Genomic DNA, 11,115 nt, shown 5'->3' with positions numbered 1-11,115 from the left:
GGAGCTGAGCTGGAAATTCACTGATTTAACAAAAATAAGCAATCTTGCCATAATGTGCATGAAAACAGCCAAATTTTTCAATAAAATGAACAATAAAAAAACACATATAATGTGCCTAACAGTCATGGGTAAGGTCTTCTATTGGATGTATAGGTCTGGGAATGATAATAAATTGCACATCAATTTGTGAAATTTTTTACCAATGCAGCAGTATTTTTAATAGTCATAACTGCAATTGTTTGTTTAAATCCCTGTAATTTTTGGACAGACGTTTGGAGCATTTTATTCTGTGTGTGTGTGTGTGTGTGTGTGTGTGTGCGTGCCTCTAATGTTTAAAGTCAAGACAATTGCCATCATAAGAGGTGGTCTGATCAGGTTTTATAAGGCTGAAAAATAATGCCACAGCAAAAGTGCCAAAAACTGCAGTTTCTCTAATGTCCACTTGAGTCTGGCTCCAAAACACAGTTAGTCCCCATAGACTGCCTTTACAGAATTAGGCAAAAGTGGCACATGGTAAGGTGTAGAAAACACTGTTACTGGCAGTTTTTCAACCTGACGCCATCCTGTGGTATATCATGATACGCAGCAGGTGTCTGGCAGCGTATAAAAACACCACAACAAGTTCTGTCTGGCTGCATTCTCAGCTGACACCGTCCAGTGGTGCATCACATGGACACCAAATGTGGCTTTTGGCATTGTGATCTTTTGCCGAAATCACTGTAAAAGTAGTGGTATTTGACGAGAACGGCCTGGTTCATCCCTCTGTCTTCTTCGTGTGATCGGCTCACATTAGTCTTTAAAACTTGAGAAGTAGCTTTGACCTCGGAGAGTCTGAGAGCTCTGAGTCCTTAAAGTGTCCTTGCACACTCTAGTACACCTCTTGTGGGAGGAGATCAAATCATATTTCTCCTCGTGTTTGAATGAAGCGCACATGATTAATTGAACTGCAGAGAGAGTGAGATGTAGTGACAGCTTGCGGTCTGTGAGGACGAGTCTGGAGCCGACACCAAAGCTGATATGTTTTGGACATATTATTATCTGCATAATAAGGTTTTTTTTTCTTCCAAGAGAGTTGACATGACTCAAGTGATAACACACACACACACACAAACCTCTGATGGTGTGAGTATCCCTTTCCATCAGCCAGCCTAATATCATGCTTGTACAGTGATTCACCCCCTCTAGTTCAGCTGGGCTCATATCATATTTAAAGTCGTGATGATTGAGTCCCCCCTATTGATGGCATATTTCTCATTTAGGTTAAATCAAAGAGACGTGGTGTCAGACCTAACCACAGCTCATTACCATCATCGCAGGAGTACAGGGAACAATTTACCTGTGGAGACGTGGTAATGCTGAATGGAAATAAGCCGAGCAGGAGCAGAAATGATATTTTAATTATGTCGCACCTCTCCCATCGTTCTCATGCTGCTACCAGAGCCTCCAACGCCCAAACCTCATTTCAATATTTGCGTCTCATCAGATGGAGGGGAAGGGGACAAACAGCTGAGGGGTGGAGGAGGACCTGTTTGGGCGGAGGGAGGTGAACGTCTCCACACAGCAACCTCTGCACAAACAAAAACAGCAGCGGGCGCAGCGCCGCACAAAGTTGACGTTGTGTTGATTATCTGGCTAAGCGGGCACCGTCAGCTCATTTTCCTATTCGCTAACACTGTCTAAGGCTTCAATCAACAGCTTGATTCTCATTTACTTCTGGTTTGTGCAGGTTTTCTTTTTGGAGGCGGAAGCTGCTGTGAGATCAGGTGCTAGTGAAGCCAGCAACTAAAGCTGGAGACAAAAACAGTCATCAAGCTACAGAAAAAAATCAGAAGGGAAAGAAAGTATTGTGAAATTAGCTCAGTACACCTTACTTCCCTCATCTAGCCCTTTTAACCTGGACGAATTAAAACAACACACAGTGGGAGCACCTGATGACTATGAGAGGTCCAACCCATTGTCATTCCAAAGTCCTCAAATATGCCGCTTATGCAGTGATTTCGGCGTGAGATCCCGACTCCAAAAGTCACCTTTTGTGGCTGTATGATACACTGCTGGTTGGTGTCAGCTTGAGGACACGGCCGAACAGAAAAGTTTGCAGTGTTATAATATTGTGCCACATGGACTGACAGTACCAGGCATGGCAGCATGATACGTGGATGGGTGGGGTCAGTTGAGAATGTTGCCAGTTGGAACCTGTTGCGTCCACATGATACGCGGCTGGACAAGATCAGATTGAAACACTGCTGCTAATGACATAATATAAGGAGCACAAAGGTTCCTACAGGGCGAGCGGGAGGAGTGGTGGTTGGGTCCAATAAACACCAGACTTTCATGCAGGAGTCCGGTGTTTGCTTCCTATCTGACTGTGATGTTTTTTTCTACACCTTACTATGTGTCTTTGTTGCTTAATCCTAACCATCCATGCAAGCATGTGTGTTTGTTGACATCCTGGCATTGGATGCCATGTGCTTTTGTTGCCTAAATATTACCATGTGTAGCGTAATACTACGTGTTTGTGTTGACATCTAGGCGTCAGTAGCAGCGTCTCGGAACATCAACAGCAGATGCAGAGGGATACCTAGGGCAGAGTATGAAGATGCCGAAGTCCACTGACAAAGTGGCAAAATGTGACGACTAGGGATAAGAATCAGGGGAGGACCAGGGGCTAAGGGAATAAGGACTTTTGATTCAGACAAGTGTCGTTTTGTCAGTGCTTTCAGCATACAAGCTTGACACGAAAAACGACCTCCAACGTCCAACTGGAACCTAGCTGGCAGGCGTCAGATGAAAATGCGACGGGACAGAACCTGTGGTGTTGTTATTGTACACTAGCAGACATCCGAAAGGCACCAGGCACGTCCATGTGCAACGCCCTCAGGCAGAGTCACATGAGAATGCGGCTGGACGGAACCAGTCGAATGGGCATGAAAAGCTGAGAAATGGTAAGGTAGCAAGGACCAACTTGGAAGAAGAGATTATCCAATAATTAACATGAAAGTAGAAAACAAAACAAGACAACAGAACAACAGTACAAAACAATTACCAATTAGCAAAAAAGAAAGTAAAAAAAATGAATAAGGAAGGAAGTTCTTAAAACATGTAATTAATGAATAATAATAATTATTATTATTATTATTATTATTATTATTATTATTATAATAACAATAATAATTTGTTGCATAATTTTAAATGCATGTAACATTTTTCTAAACATAGTTTTCACAAAATGTTTTCCTCACTTTTTAAAATTAATCACAATAGACAACATGGAGCCTTCTGACAGGGCAGCACAAGGCCAGATTATCTATCAGAGTTCATTATTTATCATTTTAATACTAGATAACATTGTTTTTATGTTTTTGTTTTAATGTCCTTATCTTCACATACCTTCACATTCACTACAACATTTTACAATAATGACTTGAGTTTTGATAAAGTAAATGATTAATAACTCCAAATGCCAAATGAGCATCACAGGCTACAGTTTGAAAAATGAGTTGACTGTAAGTGTGTTTAGTCCAGAAACCTGATCCTCGGTAAACCTGCACTCTACCTGATTCTGCTGTTTGGTCCCCAGGGGCCACTAAAGCTGCAGCAGTATGTAGTCATCAGAATCCTTAGACGGAGCCAATATAGTGGGTGCTGCTGATGAGCCTCAGAGCCAGCAGACTGCAGGAAGTGAGCTGATGAGGGGCAGGCTGTGCTCACTCTGAGCTGAGGGAGTGAAAAACAGGTTTCTGTCCTGAGAACTACAGCAGGCCACCAGGACAGAGACCTGAAGCATCGAGAGAGAGAAAAACATAATCAGAACATTGCAACAGTGTAGGTACACTAGCCATTATGGTTGTCTTATTTCTGCACGTGTTGTCTTAACCCTATAACACCCATTGTTGCAAAATTACAGCGTAACTTCCTTCCTAAACAACAATCTGTAATTTTTTTAACCACATTTACATAGTTAGTGGGTCCTATTGTTCAGTCTCACAATGCTATTGGATAGCCTTATGGCCATGAACTCACACAACCTCCCAAGATTTCCTTCGATCAACATCTCTTTGTTTCATTGGACTGCATTTATCAGATTCAAGTAAGTAAAATGTCTAGAACATGTACATATGTAGTTATTGTTGAATAGATTCATCAAATTTCATTTAGAGCTTGTTATATTTTTGTTGCAATTCTACATCACTGGGTGAGTGTGGTAGTCAAAATAGCAGGCTTGTTGCAGTGGGCACAAACAGGATGTATTCCCTCCACTACAATATTGCCTGAAACAGAGTATTTTCTTTATACATGGACAGTATACATACTTTAACACTTGTGTTGTGTTCCAGTCAAATTTGACCGATTACAAGTTTTATCTCTGAAAAATGTAGTTAATTTGATCAGACTGACCTAAAATTCCAGGACTTTGTCCACCAAGAGGCCTAACCCAAACACAAAATTGTTTAACATGAAATGAACACAACTAAGGTAAAACATATATCATTGTTGCTACAGAATATCCACTTGTAGTCAGAGTATAGCCACTTACTTAGTCACCACTATATCTGGTTTTGGGGGTTCTTGTAGCATTGTTCTGGGAAAGGTGAAAATGTTCCTGAAAGTGGGGTGTGCATATAAGTGGGGGTATGCATATATTCCTTTTAGTCTGATAATTAGAGAGCATAATAAGCTGTCTAGGTAGTATTGTGTGACTTAATGGCCAGTGATTGGAATGCATATGCCTTCATACATATGAATTTATTTACAGTTTATTTTCAGAATGCCACCAGCAACGAGAGAGCCACGATACAATGTGTAGGATGTGATTGCTGTCATCCAAAATGGAGATTGACATTGAGATGGAACTAGATGACACTGATGAGAGTGATGAAGACTCAGATGAAGATGTCTGTGGACAAGTGGACAAAGAAAATCAACCACCCACGGACTGTCCAGCTGATGATTATGTGGACATCGAGCCCCAAACAAACACACCATGCCCTGTGACAGGTATCGCTGGCTGAAAAAATGGTTTCATCAGTCCCAACACTAATTTCTCTGGTCTGGATATCACAGGAGATGACATTTCCCTCCCCACACCATTGGAGTACTTCCAGAAGTTTGTGTCCGACGACATGATTCAGGCTCTGACACAAAACACAAATGAGTACAGCTTTCAAATACATGGAACATCTGTAAACACCACTGCAAAGGAAATTGAGAAAATGTACCTGAAGATGGGCCTAGTACAAATGGCTGAAACCCGTATGTATTGGGAGACAAAGACACAGCACTCCCCTGCTGCTGATGTGATGCCATGCAACAGATTTCAATCTCTGTTGATGTCATTACATTTTGTAAACAACTTGACAGTATCGGAGACAGAAAGGAAAGACAAACTCTGGAAACTCAGACCATGGCTGGATTCATTCGGAGAGAATTGCCTGCAGGTGGTACCAGAAGAGCACAACTCTGTGGATGAGATGACTATTCCTTTCAAGGGGAAATTCTGCAGCATCAAGCAATATATGCGAGGCAAGCCAAACCCGTGGGGATTTCAAGTGTGGGTGAGAACTGGAGTCTCTGGCATGATGTGTGACTTCCATGTCTACTAAGGCAGTGTCAACGGAATACGAGCCAAATCTGAACTTGGTTTGTCTGGTGGTGTTGTGATGAAGCTTGTCTCCACACTTCCAGAAGGTCAGAACTCCAAGATCTATGCGAACAACTACTTCACCTGTGTTCCATTGTTAGTGAAGCTCCTCGATCCTGGAATTTATTATGTAGGAACAGCAAGGCAGGTGCGCCTAACCAGCTGTAACCTTGAAGACAAGAGGAGGTTGAAGAAAAGGGGAGGAAGCTATGACATCAGAGTGGAGGAGAATTACAACATCTGTGCTGTCAAATGATATGACAATAGGGGCATCACACTTGTGTCAATCTTGCTGGACCTGAACCTGTGCAGAAGATTCAATGCTGGGACAAAGCCACCAGAACCTACATTGAAGTTGAGAGGCCTTACATTGTGGGTGCCTACAACAAGACTGCAAAGCATGTCTAGCAAAGAGACAATGAACAGGGGACAGTTTCAGGCACAGCTAGCATCCTCTCTCATCCTGGTGAACACAGCACTTCAAACTCCAAAGAGAGGATAACCATCTTCAGGCAAAGGGAGCCCAGCAACACAGACAGTAACATCAGGAAGCCAGGAAGCTAAATGCTCAGAAGAGACCATCCAAGAAATGTGCACATCCCCCATTGGATGTACGTAAGGACCTAATTGCACATTTCCTAAGGAAGACAGGGAAAGGACGCTGCAGATACTGCAATAAAGGATACACCAACACGCAATGCAGCAAGTGTGATGTTCGTCTTTGCTTTTCAGGGGAAAAAAACTGTTTTTGGGACTATCACTACAAATGAAGATGTATCTAGAAAAAGCTAGCGTTAACCTTTTTAAATACAAGTTTATCCTGTTTAATTGTTGTTGTTTTTATGTTTTTTTTAATAAATGACTTCATAAAAAAATGACTAATGTGTGATTATTATTAATTATATAGATCTTTATGGACCGTTAGTTGTTCTGAATTGTTCAGACAATGTGAGTACAAATACAGAAAATCTGCTCCCAACTCAACCCAACTCAACCCAATGTTGCAATATTACAACATTTTTCTAATAACTTGCACAAAAAAAAGCTCTTTAATATCTGCATCAGAGGCCTCCTAAAACAACATCTGAAAGGTAAAAAGTATAAATAAATAAAAATTCCAGCTTTTCTATATTTGGGTCTTAGAGGGTTAAATGTTTTCTAGGTTTTATGTTAAAGGATGCTTCTGTTTTATCATACTTTGAGCTTGAAGGTTTAATTTGATTTGAAAATTTGTTTCAAACATGTAAAAAAAGATAAATAGAAAAATGATTGTACAAACAAAAAGTAGGAAATAAAAGTATTATTTACAGACAACGGAAATCATAAAGCAAAATAAATGGTCAAACACAAGATGACTTGGTTGACTTAATTGAAAAGGAGTGAGAAGAAATAAAAATGATTTAATTTCACTACTTCTTCAAATCTTTGAATTGTAATTAAGTCTCAGCAAATAGGCTCAAGTTATTTTGAAAATGTGCAAAGAAGCTAGGAATTACAAGTAAATACTTGAAATGTAGCTGAAATTCAAAATAGACAAGAAAAAATGTAAAAAAAAAAAAAAAAAAAAAAGAACAAATAAATAAATACATAAAAATAAATGAATGAATAAATAAATAATAATATGATTGAATAATTACTGTGGATTAAAAAATAATAGATAAATAATAGATAAATATGAAGATAAAACAGTTCAGAACAATCATAATAATAACAATTATTAAATATAGTTTTAAGAACATATCAACCTATTTTTCAATTTGTGGGACATTTCTTGCCAAGTGGCTCATTGTCTTTTTAGCCAATAGTAATCAAACCAATTTTCTCAGGTTTCAGAGGTTTAATCCTTATTGATTTAAACCTACACTTTAATGATTATATATTTATACAACTGCATACCCAAACTCAAATTATCTGCCACAATATTATATGGAAATGGTCAGCCAGATGCTCTGCCAGAACTATCAGTTTTATCCAGTCTTTAAACAATATTTCATGCTACACCTTTAGATCCTTGTTGCCTTAACTGAGTATTTTCACATTATTAAGTATCTTCACAATCGAATGCTTGTAATCTTAGTTTTTAGTCTCCTATTGAGACAGCATGCAACACGTGAGTCTACCGCCAGCACACCAGCCGGTGCGTTAGCACGGGAGCTAGCTAACCACCAAGGACAGCAGAGAATAGAATCCCAGTCTGAACAACAACCATGGCTGTGTGTGTGGTCAGTCTTACCTTAGTTCAGCTAAAGACAGACATTGCCAGACTACATGCCAGTCGCAAGCAGAAGGACAAGCTCATCCTGGAGCTGGCATCCTTGCACCCAGGACCATACAGCTCTAGCCAGGGACAACGGCTCAACTATTACATGGTCTGGAGGTAAAGAGTCCCACTCCTTGGGCCTCCCTATCTGGGCAGAGGATGGATGGCTAAGCCGTGGGACGAAACCAAAGAAACAAGCCTCATGGACTCCTTCCATCCCAGAGCCTTTGATCCAGGTTACGAGCCGCAAGCCACGCCGGGGTACACATCACCTCCAGCCGCTCTCTCAGGAGCCTCCCCCACCTTGTAAATAAATTTCAAGTCTTGGAAAACCTGGCCTCTCCACTTTCCCTGGTACACCCTAGCCCAGCTAGCTGTCCGACCTGCCAGCAAATGAATTTAATATCCTGGATGAGGATGATTTTCCTCCGCTGACCCATCACATCTGCGAGTGGAGCACTCCTCATCAGCAACTGCACCCCAACCGGGACCCCAATCTTCTGCATAGCGGCAGTTGCTGAAGGAGGCATTGTGCAGACACTGTCTACTCCTAACCAGCTAACAGCAACACCCATCCCGGTGCTGTGTCCTCTAGATCGCAAAGGAACCCCCGTCCACTGGCGAGGCATCGCCGGGGTGAGTCTGCTCACGGGGATATCAAGTCCAGCAGGGCTGCAGTACATGGCTCCCCAGGTCTCCATACTCCACAGATTACAGTAACACCTCCAGCGACACGATCATGGGTGATTCCATCATCAGAGATGTGAAGTCCAAGCTAGCCGTATCCATCTGCTACCCGGGTGCTAAAGTGTCCAACATAGCTCATGCTATCCCCACACTTCTCAAAAACCACCCATCTGATAAGGCAGTCCTTGTTCACATTGGCACCAATGACACCAGTCAGCAATGATCTGAACTAATGAAATACAACTTCACTGGGCTTTTTGAGTTTTTAAAAGCCAGTGGGAAGAGCAATTTTATTTCAGGCCCCATTGCAACGCTGGGTCGGGGTTCTATGTGTTTCAGTAAGCTCCTTAGTTTACATCAGTGGCTTCAGGGTCAATGTAGATGTCAAAATTTTGGTTTTATTTACAATTTCAATCTGTTCTGGCAGCGCTCTGCGTTCTTCAGACGGGATGACACGAACGTAATCTACTATGCCCTGTCCTGCCGACTTGCATGACTGTGTACTATCACAGACACATGTCCAGCCCCTAATACTCACTTCTCATAGGCCACCAGCTCACGCTCTGCACAGCCATCTAAATGATCGCCTCAAGTACTACCACCCTCTGCTGGCCACCTACCGCATTACATCCACCACACTGATGATGTACCCGATGATAAGGCTGCAAATGCTCAGCTCCCAATCCCCGTCATTATAACTGCTAGGACCCCTTACTTACAGCGCACTGACAAGGGTGTTGACTGGAAAAATCTTTTAACCCTAAAAACCGTTATCCCTTATTTCACCACCTCAGTCCCCTTTGTTTAAAATGTCTCTTTTTAATGTAAGGTATTCGTTAAATAAGAGATTTTTTCTAAATAATTTTATTAATGCTAGACACTTTGACTTTATGGTCCTAACAGAGACCTAGCTAAACCTAGCTAAATGCATGCAAGCTGCTGACTATGACTGCTTTAGCTTGGCAACACCATGTGGTCAAGGTGGTGGTATCGCTGCTATTTATAAAATTACACTTTAAATGCAGTCTACTCTCCACTACCAATTTCTTAAGCTTTGGGGGTTATTTATCGTCCCCCCAAACCCAATCCATGCTTTTTCAGTGAATTATCTGAATTTTTATCTTCTAATGTACTGACCTATGACAGTATTGTTATTTGTGGTGATTTCAACATCCATATAAAATATCTCTTTAATCCCACAACTACTGAATTCAAAGCCCTTCTAGAAAATTTAGATCTCACTCAGAATACCCTTGACCTGGTGATGCCTGTGACATTATTAATGCCTTGGTGACTGATTTAACTGTATCTGACCTTTTATGTGTTTGATTTGATGCATATTTGCCAGTAACAAAACGCATAGATAAAGCTACCATTCAAAAGCGATTTATTGATTCTGAAGCACATCTACCTGATATAAATGGCTCACTACATGAGATGGTTGCTTCATTTAATTTATATTTACTTAATAGTCTGAATACTGTAGCCCCATTAAGGATGATTGAGAAATTCCAAAGAAAACCATTGCCATGGATCACAGACTCTGTACGCCTGAGACTATGTCTGTAGTCAAGAGATCATGCAGAATAACTGAGAGAAAATGCTAGAAATCTGGACTAGCAGTCCATTACAATATATACAAAGACAAAATAGCCTCTTTAACACTGCTATACAGTCTGCTAGAAGAGCTTATTTCTCCAAGGTGATAACAGAGAGTGTTGGCAATTCAAAAATACTATTCACTACTACAGTATAAATCAGCTTTTGAATCCGAGGTTAGATAATGACCTTCTCAGTCAGGAATCTCCTGCAACATGTAATGAATTTGCCAATTTTTTTAGTGATCATACGTCCTCTATTAGAGCAGACATTCTCAGAAATCCTCATAGCTATGACTGCCATTCTGTGGGGTAAAAAAAGATGATCATGCCAAAATTCAAAAGAATCTCGGAGTCTGAACCTTGCAAAATTGTGTCGAAGAGTAACTCTTCTACTTGCTGCCTTGACCCTGTCTCCAGCACACTCTTTAAAAAATGTTTTAATTGTGTTCTTAAGCCTGTCAAAGATTATTATTGATACATCCCTGCAAGCTGGAGTTTTCCCAGATGCCTTCTAAATGGCAGCCGTAAAACCCATACTGAGAAAAAAACAAACCTGGACAGAGAAGTTTTAAGTAATTATAGACCAATATGAAATCTTCATTTTTTAAGCAAAATAATTGAAAAGGTTGTTTTCATTCAAGTTAATAATTTCCTGGTTGAAAATGGCGTAAATGTTTCAATCTGGTTTCCGGGCTAACCATAGTACAGAGACAGCCCTAATTAAAGTTGGTAATGACCTCAGGCTTAGTACTGATGCCAGTAAGGTCTTTGTCCTTATCCTTTTGGACGAAAGTGCTGCTTTTGATACCATTGATCATGGTATTCTCATTGATCACCTAAAGAACTGGGTTGGGCTGTCTGAGACTGTTTTGAGCTTGTTCAAATATTACATTGTAGGTAATTTTTTTGGGATCTATTGAAGCTTACAC

This window comes from Plectropomus leopardus, chromosome 14 (assembly GCF_026936395.1).
Source record: "Plectropomus leopardus strain MGB_pleo_1.0 chromosome 14, ASM2693639v1, whole genome shotgun sequence".
NCBI classification, from domain to species: domain Eukaryota; kingdom Metazoa; phylum Chordata; class Actinopteri; order Perciformes; family Serranidae; genus Plectropomus; species Plectropomus leopardus.
Note: the sequence above shows the minus strand (reverse complement) of the source record.